Source organism: Nanorana parkeri, unplaced genomic scaffold, assembly GCF_000935625.1.
Source record: "Nanorana parkeri isolate BGI_ZX_2015 unplaced genomic scaffold, ASM93562v1 scaffold119, whole genome shotgun sequence".
In the NCBI taxonomy this organism is placed as follows: domain Eukaryota; kingdom Metazoa; phylum Chordata; class Amphibia; order Anura; family Dicroglossidae; genus Nanorana; species Nanorana parkeri.
The window spans coordinates 1,905,564-1,922,459 of record NW_017306387.1 but is presented as its reverse complement, the minus strand read 5'-3'; positions in this window follow the sequence as shown (position 1 = coordinate 1,922,459).

The window sequence follows — 16,896 nt, the reverse complement described above, 5'->3', positions numbered from 1 at the left end:
TATCAAAAAGGAAAATGACATGCATGTTGCACAAGAGGGACTGACAATGTTATAGTAAATGAAAAGGCTATTTTGTGGATTTATAATACAGTATTGAGAACAATTCACAAAGTTGTGATATATATTCACATATATAGACTATAATATCAATACAAATTAGTAAACTAAATGTGAGATTGTAGTCCATCACAGGAGTGAGCTTGGAGCAGTGGCTACTTTACAACACACACAGGGACCATGGGGAACAAAAGTAGCCCCCCTCCAGAAGGAAGGGCTGTGTCAGCACCAATTAGGAGATTGATGCATGTGTGACGATAAGGGGGTCTGAGTCTGAGTATTAAAAATAGAATATGTTTGTGCCCCAGTTCAGAGCACCTGCAGGCCTTCATTTAGTGATGTGACAGGCCCCCACCACATTCCACAAACAGATGCTCTGGCTGTGATCTTTTATTGCCGAGTCCGAGGGAAATTCAAACATATCTCTGCTAAGCCTTTTATGGCTGTCGTAAAAGGGCATGGCACCAGGCCCTCCATATATTAGAATTGGACAGTTTATATCAACAATCAGGTCTGGAGAGGGGTGACTTAGGGGACCCTCGCATTCTCTCTAAAAGTCATAAAACCTGAGGTTGAAAATCAAGTTACATTTTATTAATTTGTGATAGGTAAAATAAAGGTTCATCCTCCGCCCATTTGCCCGCCCACCCCGGCCTAGGGGCTGGCTTTGGGACACCCTCCAAAAGGGTCTTATAAAATACTCTGTGTTGGTAACTAGAGTGGCTCTTGTTTTAAACATCATCGAGGAACTAGAAGTCTGAACATCGGAGAAGAGTTCCCCTTTAATCTTTGGACATTATCTGCTGGAAGTCGGCTTGAAGGAGAGCCCGGCAGACTTCCACTTTGCTTCTTGAACTCTGAACTCTGTCAGAACTCACAATTCCAGGACTGTTGAGTATTCTTCTTTTATTCCCTTTTATTTTGCTGTTGTATATATATTGTGTCTCTTTTTATTAAATATTTTTCTGTATATTTTCTGCACCGTTTCTTTTATTAAAGGACGATCTTAAAAATCGTTAAGCTTATCTCTACGCTCTAAATACGAACTTAAAGTATCCTTGCTCTGTGAAGAGCGCTACTGTATAGTGACTCCTGTCATATTCCTGTCTGAGGACAGCAACATCACAGGCATTGTTTAAGTGTTTTGAATAGTCGCAGCATTTGCTGGGCACGGTTTGTGTTCCGAAAAACACATGGTGGTAGTGGAAGTTTTGTGGGTAACGGGTTAACTGCGGAGTTAACCAACTCTGGTGACGATCGCTCTCAGTCTGCTGGCCTGAGATTGTGTCCTGCGAGCTGGGAAATCTCTGCGCAGGGTGAGGCTGAGAGTGGTATCGCCACGTGCTTGTGACGCTCACGCTCGGTTCAGACTGGTGTATGGTCACGTGGGATTGACGTACAGCGGGTCTGGGCCGGGCGTACGTCACAGCATGCACTGTCCCTTTGTTAAGTAAAATATAGTAGGCATATTAGTTGGTGTTTAGAGGCATTGCTTATTGTAGCTTGATGTGAACACATCAATGTACTCCGTAAAGCAGTGCATAATATGTCAGCAGAATATGTATAGGAGAAGACAATTCTCTACAGTTGCACCTTCCTCCTCATACATGGTCTCATATTCTAGTTATAATGTCATACCTTGCCACCATGTGGACACAGATAGTACTGCAAAAACAAGTTAAGCTGCACAGTAAATGCAAGTATACTGTTGTATTTAGGTAAGGGGAAAACATCATAAAAAATACTTACCTCATCGCTGGGCTTTTATTGATCTTTTATTGAGCAACGAGGGAACTAAACATAACGATGCCAGCAGACAAGATTAATTCATGAGCGACAGGTGAGACCGGCATATATAATTGCCTCTCACTTGAAGAGCAGTACGTCCTGACGAAGCCCCAAGGGGAGGGGCGAAACGCGTAGACGCTGCTGTCAGAGATTAGGTGGATGACCCAGAGACTGTCGGCAGTACAGCCCTAATACCTTTGGATCAAAAGCTCCAAGAGGATTAAAGCCCCAAAAAAGAGTAAAGTCTGGATCACTAAACACCCGGATGCATACCAACTGAGGGGGAATCAAAAGGACACACAACAAACAACAAGTCATAAACAGCCCCACGCGGTGGAAATCCGTGAATGGGAAATCGAAGGACTGACCGGGAGGTCATGTGAGTAGATCTGCTGTTCGGCTTCAAAACACGAATTAGCAAAAAAGCTTTAAACTACAATTTACTGTCATATATGAATGATCCCCCGATGTAAAAAGGTCCGGAGAAATGTTGTATTATTGATCAAGATAACGAAGTACATCAGAGCAAGTACTTAATCCCAGGGTTAACTTAGATACATTCCAGTATCAAAAACAACCTATAGACCTTAGGAATCTAGGAGATACATGTACGGCCAATGAAGGGACATCTATCCACCTCACCACCGATCTAAGTCAGTCAGACTAGTCATCGTTTTTTAATCCTTTTGACAGGAAACTGTCAGCTGTGTGTCCACTAATGTTTGTTGCATGTCTTCGATCAGTAATAAATAGATACATTTCTTTAAAAATCTGACATTGCAGTTTGTCCCAGCCGATGATTAACCCTTGAGCTGCCTTCATCTGTAAGACAGTTCGCACATCTCTTTTTTTGTTTTATTGATCTTGTCTAGGAAAGGGTAATGTCACTGGGTCTTCTTCTGGGATCCTGGGAAAGTTGAAAATCCCAAATCCTGCAAGAATGCGTTTCTGCACATTGCTAGAGTGTCTTCCTTTGAGAATTGGGATCTAGAGCTTTCCAAAGATCCTGCTCCTGATGTAAGTGACAGGAAGCAGCCAGAACAGAGGCAACTATTTTTTCATGCTTTTCTTTGTGTGTTTTTCTTTTATTATTGCTGTAATCCAGCGTTTTGTAAACAGTGGGGCTGCCACCTAAGTGCACCCTTGATTTTTATTGCAAGGTCCACTTTAACATCCAAGATGTGAGGAAACAGACTTAATAAGTAAGGCAGATGGCAATGGCTGCAGGTGATGGGAGTCTTATGATGATGAATGGTATGGGTAGACAGGAAGGACAGTCAATTTTGAAGAGGTGGCTTTTAAAAAGGCTAGTCTAGGCTAACACAAGGTAGAGAATTCCAGAGAATGTGGGGTAGCCAAACTCCGGCCCTCCAGCTGTTGTGGAACTACAAATCCCATGAGGCATTGCGAGATTCTCACAGCTACAGACATGACTCCCGGAGAGAGATGCATCATAGGATTTGTAGTTCCACCACAGCTGGAGGGCCGGAGTTTGGCTACCCCTGCTCTAGAACCTTGGTTCTCAACTGGTGGGTCGTGACCCAAAAGTGGGTCGCGACCCCGTGTTCAGTGGGTCGCCACATGCCTTCCACTTTACTAGGTGGGAGGCTGGTACAACACTGTCTATTCTTACAGTGAGCAGCCATTCAAAATATGCTGCCCGGTCCCGAGTGTTCACTTGAGGTGGGGTGGGCTGGGGGTATGGCAGCGAGGGAGCTCCATCCATACATGCAATGCTTATAGTTCCCTCGCATGTCCTATAGAGGTGCCTGGACCGGAGTGACATCACATTCCCGCTCCTGGCACCTCTACAGGGTGCACATGGGAGCTGTACAAGCAATGCACATATGGATGAGGCTCCATCACAGCACAGCAGCCCACACTGTCGTGCGTTTCACTGTAGTTTGACTTGGGTCATGACTTATTGATCAAGGACAAATGAGGGGTCCTGAGATTACATAGGTTGAGAACCACTGCTCTAGAACAGCCATTGTCATACAAGGATTTGTAGAACCTCTATTTATGGGGGCAAAGTGTTTCTCTGTTCAGAAAACATGTGGAAAGTACAACTTTTTGTGTCTGCCTGCTGGATGCTCACTGGTGGTCGTCAATTCGCCAATGCATACTAACTTTGAGTCTTATGTTAGTGGTCTTAGAAGAGATTCGTTATGAGTAACACCACATCAGGTAGATCCTGTCACAGTGCAACAAGTCTCCTCTGTACAGGCAAATGCTCTTCAATGGGACAAATAAAGTACGCCAGCCTGCGTGGCTGTTGTGAAGCACTCGATCTCCATTCCACTAAAGGAAGAGTCAGATGACAAGGTCTGGATCACGGAGGGTAGGGCCCTCACTTGGTTTTCCAACAAATCAGTCTATGATGGGAAATGCCAGATGTCAATCGTCTGACGTCCAGCCTCCATAAGAAGGTGAATGATGGAGGCTGGACTATTTTGAAAGCCAAGGGGGGAGCGAAAGAGGGAGAGGGAGAGGGAGATCAAATTAGGTAATTTACACCATGCTTAAGGTTCGCAAGTCTGTATCTTAGAAGATTTAGTATTGCACATGGAAAAAAAAAATTTTGTCTGGTGACAGTCCCTAGGGTCACATCCTCGCTCCTTCTTTGTTGCCTGTCTCCTGGTTTCTTTCCAGCGTGGTGGTGGTGGGGGGGCAAACCGGCAGTTCAGGCATCATTGTTAGCAGTCCTATTTTAGCATCCTCTGGCATCGCTGCCACTTGTCTGCAGTAGCCTTCCTAGTAGCCATTACTTTAACGCATAGAATCTTAGAGTTGGTGGTTTTGTCCTTTCCTTTCTGCCAAAGGTGGTATCAGCTTTTAAGTTGAATGAGAATATTGTGCTCCAGTCACTTTCTCCCAAGCCAATCCACTCTAAGGAAATTGTTAAACATTTTTGGATCCAGTCTGGGTGAATAGGGTGTATATGAATGTCATATTTCCTCTTAAGGTGCCCATACACCTTACGACCATCGCAAGACCTTTGTCTTGCGATGGTCGTAAGCTCATTGAAAGCTTGTACGATCTGCCCATCTTGGACGGGCAGATCGTACTTGCGATCATCGAAAGCCCGCCCCGCTGAGGGGCGAGCTTCTGATGACCGCAGTGAGGGGCGGGCTTCCGATCACTGCTAACGGGGAGTGTGCACGTGCGCACACCGGCCCGTTCGGCAGTTGTCGAACAAGCAGGCCACTAACCAGCCGAGAATCGTACGATTCTCGGCGGGTTTTCAAGCCTGCTTGTTCGACGGAAGACGTGCGACCGTACAGTAGAAACGGTCGCACGCCTTCCATACACTGTACGATTCTCGTACGATCGTGGGATTTCCTGCGATTCTCGTATGAGAATCGTACAGTGTATGGGCACCTTTACAGGTAAGTGCTTTGCAGCGTCCACTGCTAATATTTCTTGATTAGTACAAGTTTTCAAGGTGGTCATGGCAGCATCAGCTGATGGAAGTTTTGGGAAAGTTTTGCAGGTGGCAGTCTCTCCAATGGAACAGGTGAGTTCCCCGACAAGCTTGTAAAGTTATTATGACCACATAACTTAAAAGATAACAAGGAGTCTTTACCTCCTAAGACCACCAAGGAACAGATATATATTCTTTATATACTCTCAAATCCAAAAGTTTATTCAGCATCAGTATGCAAGTTAGCCTTTCTGTCACTTGTGAAAACTGGAAACTCCATTCTGGTGGTAGTCAGAATTCTCTTACACACACACAATGTGCATTAAAGGGTAAGTTTATTTTGCCAGGTAATATGGAAAAATAAAAATTACCCGATGAAATCTGGCCCCGTCTCTCCCAAACCGCCACCCCCGTCTATACTTACCTTTCGGCGAACAATCCCTGCCCTCCGCCAGTATGGGTGTAATATCTGTCCCCAGTACTGCTGTCCGGCGCAGTCCTCCCCTATGCATTTTGAATTTCGCTCGCAAATTGCAAGCACTCATTGGTCAACGTGGTCAGATGACTGCGCTGACCAGTGAGAAGCGCTATTTAGCAAATATATGTTTTGATTAGGGGTGCACTGATACTAGTGTCAGTGCCGATACCGAGTATTTGGGCGAGTACTCACCCAAATGCTCCGATACCTCCCCCAGATATTGGAACTTACGGCCAGATGAAAATTTCCTCTGACTGGCAGTGCCGTAGGGGAACATGGAGCCAGCTTCCCGTGCAATCAAGAAGCCGTGCCGCAATGACACGCCTCCTGGTTTTCTGATTGGCCGGGAAGCCGGCTCCTTGTTGATTGGCTGGAAAGCTGGCTTCCTGGCCAATCAGCATCGAGCCAGTTTCCCGATCAACCAGGTCATTACTCGCCACCCGCCTTCCTGATTGACCGGGAAGCAGGTTTCACGGCCAATCACAATCAAGCAGGCCAAACAACATGGAGCCGGCTTCCGTAGCAATCAGGAACCTGGGCGGGATGTCATTACCCGCTGCCCGGCTTCCTGATTACCAGGGAAGCCTGCTCCATGCCAGGGGAAGCACAGGTATTAGTATTCAGTGTCTGCGAGATCCGAAAGCAAAAAAAAATCAGTACTCGTACTCGATACCGAAAAAACGGTATTGGAGCATCCTTAGTTTTGATTAAAACTATTTTTTTGTATTGGAACAAGTAGATTGTCATGAAGGACAAGTAGATTTGGCCCCCGCTTTAGCCCTTGGACAAATCGTTTTTTTTTTTTTATTTCCACACCCCTGAATACTACTTTAAACATGAAATGGGGGGTGAGGGACAGACTTGCTACATGCTTGTTTTTTTAGCCTGCACATTATAAAATAAAAATGAAGCTGACTGGCTACTACGAGGTACATACTGTATATACTTTGTTTTTTGCTGCATCACATTCATAGTGTTTACTATTATTTTCTTCGCTTTAAGCTATGAACATAAATAATTGACTCTGTGAGCCATCTGACGGATCTAAAACCTGTTGTACTTCAAAACCACCTCAGTGGAATATTTGCACTTTACATGGTTGAGAATGTATACTGAGGAGCCAGTAACACTATGCCCTGGGCTATCATATCCTTCATAACTCTTGTGCTACAGTTTGCAGGTGGATCTAACAACTACTACAATTGTTCTCTGTATTAACTACTGGCATTCATATTCCTGGGTGGGTGTTGGCAACACCTGCAAAGTTGCATTTTGTGCCTAAACCTCAACCATTATTCCAGCGGTCAACCAAGCATCTCAGTAATAATACTCCCAAGAGTCCCAATCACCAAACTAAAAAGCTGTTGCAAAGAGGATGCTTTTCAAGCCCATATTTCAAGCTCATATAACTCTAGGCACAGGTGAACCTTGATGACTTTCATGTAGGCACCATCCCTATTATCGCCAACATTTTTAAGATTATAACTAAAGTAAACGTTTAAATAATATGTGCTATTGCAAACTGTAAAACTGTCATTGGGCTGCACAGTCCACCAACCAGTTTGCAGCAAGTGAGGAGATGGTGGTTTGCTAGCAAAGCTAAAAAGATTTTTGTAACATCTCTCAGAAGCTTCTACACCCATTTTTTATCAAATGTAGCATTTAGATTCACAAATAAGCATTTAGAAGTGTCTTGACTAAGGCTGGGCTCACACCGTTTTCCGGACCAGATCTGGAACATAGTGCATTGCATTTTTGCCTCGATTTTACCGCGATTGGAATTTTAAAAAATGGTCTTACAGGTGCGTTCAATGCGTTTTGGATGCATTCCAGACCAGACAAAATAGAACAAGCAGTATTTTTCTGGTCTGGTCCGGAATGGACTGCGCTGGTGAGAACAAAGATAGCATAGGGATACATTGGGATGCATTTTGGATCCAGAAACAGCCTGGTCTGGAGGTAATCTGGAGGTGGTGTGCATGGGCCCAAGAAGAACAATTTACAAAGAAGCATCTCGCTGGGAATAACATAAATACACAAATTACAAATAGTGAACTTTGCTGCTCCCCAGTCTGTGCATACCTTTATAGTAAATAGAGAATGTACACATTTCTACTTGGATAGCTAAATACCTATGTGAAGAGAGTGAAAGAGTTACTGGATTGCTTTACACACCCTTCATGAAAAATGTACAGCACAGGCTTCTAAAATGAGCCTTCTACCCCAGAATTGTTCAGTTTTGGTTCAGTGCAATGCTCAGGTGAGGGTCCGACAATTTATAGTTACCCCAAGAGGCAATTAAATTGCTTCAGATGTCAGAAGTTCTTGTTATCATACAATGGTTTTCAAAGGTGCTGGAAAATCTGTGTGACCAAAACAATCCTCCTTGAGAAGAGGAAAGGAATTGTTTTTTTTTGTTGTTCACCAGCCATGTTGCTTACTGACCTAATGCTACTTACCAATGTAGTGAATATGCAGATTTGGTGTTCAGAGGGAAGCCAGTATACTGTACAAGAGATAGAGAGAGAGTGTCCTTGGTAAGTAGCAACTGTGCTACAGCAGAGCAAGACATTTTTCAATACACCAGATGCCCTTCATGAGCACCCCAAAACAACATCAGCAGATGAGTACCACACCATCTCCTTTTAGATAGTGAGGGAAATTTATCAAAACTGGAGCAGACAAAATTTGGAGCAGCTGTGCATGGCAACCAATCAGCTTCCCTCATTCATTTTTAAATTTGAACTGAACAAACTGAAGAGAGAAGCTGATTGGTTCCCCTGGACAACTGCTCCAGATTTTATCTGCTCCAGTTTTGATAAATTCCCCCCAATGTGTCTACCTCTTCCATCATGGACAGCACCTACTGTGCCTCTCCAGTTGTGGGCAGCAAATAATTGCCCATCTCCTTTTTCAGGGATCATGAGCACATTTGGGAACTTTTAAAATTGTAATTCCTGAAACTGTGGGTGGGGTTGTGTTTGAAGCTATGGTGGGTGTGTCCAAAATTAGCCTTTTTAAAGTGGGAGGGGGTAAAAGATAGATCTGGTCTAGTCTACAGAATGGTAGATATGTGCGAACCTGGCTCCCACCTAGCCACCTTTTCAATGACACTAACAAGGCCTGTAGATGGGTGCCAGGTGCATGGTCAGTGTCAATGGAATGGTGTATAGGTGGGATCCAGGGGCACACAACATTCCAGTGACACTGACACCTACATACACTGTCAGTCTCACTGGAATGGAGGATAGGTTAGAGTGTCTCTGGAAAGAAGTGCTTACCTGGCTCTCACATATCCGCCATTGCAGGGACACTGACAGTGCGTCTGGCTGTCACCTACAGGCACTATAGACTCCAGCCCCTCAGGCATGTGTGACATACTGTGAATCACCCTTTTGAATACATATGACAAGTGGTGTCATGACATAATGGGATTGGTCCAACGGATCCCACATTGAGATACATGCATATGTGAATGTATAGAAGAGACTGTGCCCTATTGATAACAATATTAAGAACTCACTGGAAGTCTATATAAGATCTAAATATGCATGTTGGCCTGCATGCGTTGTTTACAACACATGTGGTGGAAACCATAGCATTGAAGGGCATTTATATATGCTAAATAGTCATCTTTACGGAGCTATTTCTGAGTAGGGATGGTCTCGACGTTCGAGTCAACCAACAGTTCGACTCGAACATCGGTAGTTTGTGTGTTCGGCGAACACACAAACTATCAGGGCTCCCCACAAGATTTGTAAACAGGTTTAAACTTACCTGTGTCTTCACCGCGCGCTCCCGTCCGAACATCTGAAGAGTCTCGGGCAGCTGCAACGGAAACATCTCCGGACAATCATATCAAGGGCCTCCAATTCTCGGAGCTGCCCATTAACAGCCACCTGGAACAAAGAAAACAGCCTTTGTTATATATAAAGGGGAAGGGTTAGAACCTCTGATGTTAGTATAGCTGGCTGTACCTTCCTATTCTGGTGACCACCGACCCCACAATGTGTTTTCTAGTGTCACAAGGATTACAAATTATTGGAAATGTCCCCAATGGGATGCAGACAACAACATACATGACAAATGTAACCCTTTTGGTTTATTGTGCAATTATTCGTGCACATTTTATGTATGGAAGCACGCCTAACAGGCGCTAAAAAAATCTTTTACAAACTCACTTTAACTTGCATATTGTTTATAATGTCACAGGTATAAGGGCTTGTTCGCATGATATCACTGAGGTGACACAAGTGAAATGTGTTGGAGCGATGGCGGTGCCAATTATTTCAAATGTAGTTTTATTCATTTAAAAGGCACCGCAACGTACTTTCTGACAGACCTTCGTCGCATTGCAACGCAGCCAACCAAATGCACAGCAACACAGCTCTGTCAGGAAGGTGCATTGTGGCATCTTGTAAGTGAACAGCACTGCACCACACCAATGCATGTGCCATGTTTTGCAACAAAGTGAATGTTATGACAACAACATGGTGTGAATAGGCCCTAAGGGGAAACCATATATATTCATTACATAGGACAACTCTGCTCTCTGCATATTTCAACAAAACAATTATTGTGCTTTATTGTTTATTTCTCTCAGCGCAGTAGCTGCACACATTCCCTAATATACATTAGAGAGCTAATATGCAAATATGTAAAACAATTCAGTCAAAATATTCAACAGCCTATTTATAAAAACAAGCAAAAAAAAGACATAAAAACGTATTCAGGCAAACCTAATACTGAAAGCCTGTTCCAAGCAATGGTCTCCGAGTCCTCTCCCTCACCTCCTGCAGTACACACCTTCACCTCAGGGGGGAGCCCATGTGACGAGCCCGCCGGCAGGGGAGCCCGTGTGATGAGCTCAGGTGTGAAGCTGAACCCGAGGGCACGAAATCCCGCCAAATTGACTGCGCCTAGTCTCCATAATGACAAAACCTTCTGTACCCAATTATAATATATGACGTCATCACAATCATCCTCTGCGCCTCTGTTATATGCTCAGCACCACACAGCTCTGACGCACACAAGTGGGCTGCTCTATGACAAGCTACATTATATTCCCCCAGCCATCTCTGCACAGGGGTCATAGCATGCCTGCATTTAGGTTTCATAGATGTCGTGTGCTGGAGCTGGCTGGGACTTGTAGTTCTACAGGTCGCTCCTAAGAACCTAAGAGGACAAATGGTAGTAGAGACACTGTTTAGTGGGAGACAACCTGAAACAAATAATAGTCATTTATTCATATTTTGTATGAATAGAAATGCCCCCCCCCCAAAAATCCCATTAATTTCTATGCCCCCTGTTCACATCTGAGCGTTTTGTCGCATTAAGCAAAACGCCTGTTGCTGGAAAAAGTACATGAAGTTTTTTTTGGCATATTACAGCTTGTTCTGTCCCCATAGACTCAATAGGAAACGCTTAAAAACGCTTGTTTGCTGTGTTATTGTGTGTTTTCATGCACGTTTTATGCAGATGTGCTCATTAACATCAATGAGCTACAATCTGCTTAAAAAATGCAAGTCTTGCCATATGCGCATAAAACACGCATTAAAAACACACCCGCCCAGGTGTGGACCCAGCCTTATGTAGTGCTTTGTTTATGTAAGAAAATAAAAGGACTGATATATATATTACTAGTAATATAAACCTTTGTTTATGTCTGACGTATGTCAATATTTGTGACATTCATTACTCAGGCCATTCTTTTGAGACAGTACCGGCTCTCAAGCTGTTGGGGAACTACAAGTCTCAGAGTCCAACGTAAATACAGAAATATGAAAGTAATTTTTATGGACATTTGCTGCTAAGCTTTTATAGCTCAACTCATCCAATAAAACCTTTTTTTATAAAACCAAAAAGGCTATAAATGCCAGTCAGACCATGTAAGTGCTTCCTCGTATTATAACTACCTGCTCATCAATGAGCATTGCAAGCCCAGTTTCGCATTTTTGTGTGTGCGTTTAAACGCAGAATTTTTAAATAAACACAGTTTTTTCTGGCTACACCTCAGTCTGTTAGGGACAGATCTTGCTGAAATCTGCCAAAAAAGCACAAATGAACGTGTTCCCGCTTTGCGCATTTTTGAGCATGTGCGTTCGATCGTGCAGGTGTGAACGAGACCCATAGGAATGCATTGCTTTTTATGTTTTGCGTAAAAACACCTAGGTGTGAACAGGGACTCAGGTGACAGACAAGAATGTGACATTGGTAGATGGTCCTTGTGGACAGCATTGAACACTGAGCCTATTTCCAGGGACAGGTGTTAGACCGGGAGCTGTCTATGGTACTCAGGACTAATAGGCACCTAAGCATGCTGGGATTTGTAGTTCCATGGCAGATGGGGAGATACACCTTTCTATAGAAGGCTCAGATTGACTATATGTATCAGATCTGAAAGAGATAGCTTCTTATTGATATAAGAGACTCTGTTGTCTGTCATACAATGGTGAATAACAGAGAGTCAGGATTACATTGTCCTAGATACTAAGTAAGCAGCCCATAGGGCTCAGGAATGTATCAGGGATCCCCCTTCTTATTAGCAACAAGGCTCGCATGTCATTTCCTCTAAGCCCCGCCTCCTGCAAGAGTCCTGGACAGACAGTCTTGATGTGCTCTCCCCACCCTGGCTTCATTGCTGTGCTCTTTCTGGGGAATAGGACCCTGCACACTGCCAGTAAGTTTTACTGTACTTATCATTTACATACTGGTAGTTTCCTGTATTCATCATTAAACACTGGTTGTTTCATGTAGTTATCATTGCATACTAGTTGTTTTATGTTTCCAATTGTTTTTATAAAGCAACTTCTATCCACTTCTTATTTTCTTTCTAGGATTAGATGGATGACTCATGCTTCAAACTTTCCTTTTTCCTTTCCAAAACTTTTTTTTCCCTCTAAGCTTGATTCGGTCTTATGTAAAATGCAGCTCGGAGCAGTATGAAGGCACAGCCATCAGATCTCTGCTTTCATTGAAGGGTCCAGCTGCTGCTTTTCATAAAGTCATACAGCAATCATTACTCTTTATACTGAGAAAAGAAAAAACTGGAACACACAGTACAAAAAGGGAGGACAGGTGGTAAGACGCTGGAGCTTTTTTAGGTTTCTGTTGAAGAAAGTTGCTTGGAAAAAAGTTTAATGTAGAAGTCTTTGCTGTAAGGTTCTGAGTTTTCTCTCTTATGACCTGTAACTGCGGAATTCATGTCTGCAGCACTGGATGGGTGAGGGAAGTATAGGGGCAGTAGACTTGATTCTAAAACTTGCCATACACTGTAAAGGTCCCCATACACCTTACAATTATCTGCAAATTTTCTGTGGTCAGATGGAAAAAGTGCAACAGATTGGCCCAGGTGGAGATTCCTCCATCCACACAGTTAAGTGTAGATGGAGGAATCTGTTGCACCTTTTCCATCTGACCATAGAAAATCTGCAGATAATTGTAAGGTGTATGGCCAGCTTAAGATTTTTCTCAGTCAGCCCCCGCAGGCTGAACGAGTATAAATCACTTGATTACTCAGCCACGCTAATGAGCGTTGATGGAGGAATCTCCCCTGCTGAATACCTAAACGGTGACTGCTGATTGACTGCAGTCACTGCTCGGCAGACATTTTTCCACCTGGCTCCTTTGCCTAAAGTCAGTTGAAAAATCAATTTTTGTTGAGACGTGTGGTGCTGGCAGGGACACCCATAGATTGAGTGATGGCAGGATACAATTCAAATTTGATGCATTTATGGCCAGGTCTACCCATATCCACCACTCAGATGCTTGATTTAATTTTCTCTTCCTTCAGCAAATTAAAATCTGAACCGCTGAGGTTTTTTGGTCATTTGTTAGAAATCAAACAATTTCAGGCTTCTTGGTAGTTGGTAAAATGATGTTAACATTTCCCTGCATGTAGTACTAGCTTTTTATACTGCATTTAAAGGCTAAGTTCATGCTTTTTACCATGTTTCATGCTACATTCATATTTAGGGTATTACATGAAACATGGTCAGATTGCAGGCTCTCCTGCAATCCCCCTCCCACCCCCCACTTATCGGAATCTCGGGTTTCTTCTCCCTGCAGGCTACTGCTGTTTAAAATCTGTGCAGCTGTGTGTGGCTCCGCCCACACAGCCATGTCACCCATATACAGATCGTTCAACAGGATCTGTACATGGAGAAAGTCCCATCAGCCACCGCATCAGAGGGACTTCTAGTTTTAATGGAATAAAAGTGCGGTGGTGTCACCACACTTGTAGTCTGTTGACACTTCTTCCAATCTCTGTTGTGGGTACGGACATGGACAGGAGGAAGAATCTGCAGGAGTCGGAGCATTGCACCTATGATCTACTGATCGCCGTTGCAATGCTTTACTGGCTCCTATGCAAAAAATATTTTCTGAAGAAGCATGCATTTTTATTTAATTTTTTTGCAAAAGGTGGAATTATTTTTTAAGCCAGCAGTGGTCTCCTTATATGTTCCATCACATGTAATGGCCTAATTATTAGGGATGCACCGATACCAGTATCAGTGAGTACTCGGCAGTGAGTACTGGGCATTTCCGTGAGTACTCGTACGGTTTACATTGCCGGCCTGCACATCTTCCTAAGACTTGGGCACTGACACAAAAGCCCTGGATGCGCCAGGGGAGGAGGAGGAGGGAGGCAGCACCCCGACAGCGACACCATGCAGCCCCCCTCTGAGGAGGGTAAAATAGGGGAGTAGAGGATGGGGGGAGGGTAGAGATCATTCCTCCTTATCCCAGCAATGGTACCTTGTTATCTGACTGCAGAGCATTCCTCCTTATCCCAGCCACGGTACCATCTTCTCTCACTGCAGATCATTCCTCTCCATCCCAGCCATGCTACCATGTTATCTGACTGCAGAGATTTGCAGTCCTCTATAGCGGACGGTATTATTCTGCAATGTTGTATAATGTATTGCTGGGATTTGTAGTCCTCTATAGATGGAATTATTCTACATTACTGTAGAAAGTATTACTGGGATATGTAGTCCTCTATAGCTGGTGGTAGTCTGCATTGCTGTATAAGGTATTGCTGGGATTTGTAGTCCTTCATAGCTGATGATATTATTCTGCATTGCTATATAATGTATTGCTGAGATTTGTAGTCCCTCTACAGCCTGAAGTCAGTGGCAGAACTACCAGGGCTGCAGAAGTTGCCGCTGCAACTGGTCCCTGGAGCTCCACCACTGTCCTATAATCATTAGTCTGTATTGTTTTAGAAAAACTGTCACATGACACTAAAAAAAGGTATTGGTATCAGTGATTACTTGAGGAAAAGTATCGGTACTCGTACTTGGTCTGGAAAAACTGGTATCGGTGCATCCCTAGTAAATATAGTACAATATGCCATATAATTTGACATCGGCTGTTCTTGTATGTCTACAGTAGAGCAGGCATCATGTAATATACAATCATACTGTTTTAGTTTTACCTGACAATTCTCCCTCCCACCCCAAGATTGTTCGAGAGCCTTTCAAAATTATGAACCTTCTAGTTATGTGAATAAAGGCACACCCTATTCTACAATCTTTCACACAGGCAAAAATAGCTAATTGGCAAGGCCGTTGGGCACTTTTTCAGAGCATATTATGGAAATGCTTAGTACAACATTTTTATTAGCCTGAGAGTTGTCTTTCTGATCTTTTTCAAATAACATGAATGTTTCCCAAATAGATTCTACACTTGTAATAAGGCACAATGTTTAAAATGCAACATCAGACACAGGCTAGTGTCAGATGAGCTCTCTTTCAGTTAAAGGGTTATTAAACCCTCGGGTGTTTTTGCATATATCTACTGCTAGCAAGCAATAGATATATGCAAAACCATTTCAAATTTTTTTTTAAAGGGTTAAAACTTACCTGTGTCTCCGCCTCGAGCTCCCGACCAAAGATCTGATGATTCTCAGGCGGCCGCAAAGGATCATGGGGCAGGCGCATGCGCAGTTCAGATCTTCGGCTGGGAGACAAGGAGAGACACAAGGAAAGTCAATGCAGCAGAGACCAGCACTAGACCGGCATAGGTGCTGGAGGGACTCCTGAAAACTACAGTAAAGAAGAGGATGATCGGATCAAGAGGCATCATTTAAGGTAAGTCCTTACACTAGCATTGGGGAAGGGGGTCGGGGGTATCATTCAATATTACTTTAAAGAACAGCCATGGTGGTTTCCAATTAGAAACATCAAATCATTTTAAGAGGAACTCCAGGTTCTCAGTCACTGACCTAGTACAAATATGCAGATTAGAAGTCCTGACTTCCTTGACTGTTTCAGGTTAGGGACCCAGCAATGGTAGCCCCTATATTTTCTTCAATACAAGTTTTTAGACATTAGAGAAGTCAGGCATGCAGGAACCAACGTGTGACTTTAGTCACACAAGGCCCCTGCTTAGGGCAATGGAGGAAGGAGGGGGAGAGCCATGTGCAGAAAATCCCAATACTGAGAAAAACCATTGCAATTAGACATGGTTCTTTAACCTGCTCAATCACTTTGTTCCCCTAGCCTAGAACATTCATTTAGGGCTGTTTTGTTTTGCCCCACAGACATTGGATCATTGCCAGATCAAGAGACTGTCATCTTTTTGAAGTTTATTTGAATGTCGTGTTGAACTTCACTCTCTCTAGGTAACATCCTGGTTATATTTGCATGCCTGCACTTGTTTGCAGAGTATGAAAGGGAAATTCTTAGCTTAGGGTGTTGTTCTGTGAAAAATCATACATTACTTTAGAGTGTGAGCTTTTTCTCAGTTGTTTAATATTACATCTGTCATTGTCCTTTTGAAAGAAAAACAGGTCTCAGTAATACAATGTCATGAATTGTGACTCATTCTCCTTTTCTAGAGCTTATTTTACATGATCAGCTTTAGTCTCATTTTACTTCACATCTTTACATATCAAATTTAATTCAGCTATCACCATCCTATTTCTCCTCCATTGTAATAGAAAATGAATAGTGAAAAAGCTACAGGTATATTTAAAGTGCAACTAAACTCAGGAGTTAAAACTTAAAGGAGAGCTATGAGGTGAGTGATTTTCACTCAACCTCATAGTTTGAGCCGACATGTGACAATTAAACTGTCACACGTCGGCTCAATAGATCGGGAAGTGAGCGAGCAACGGTATGTCCCTGCTTGGATCTCGACAGTG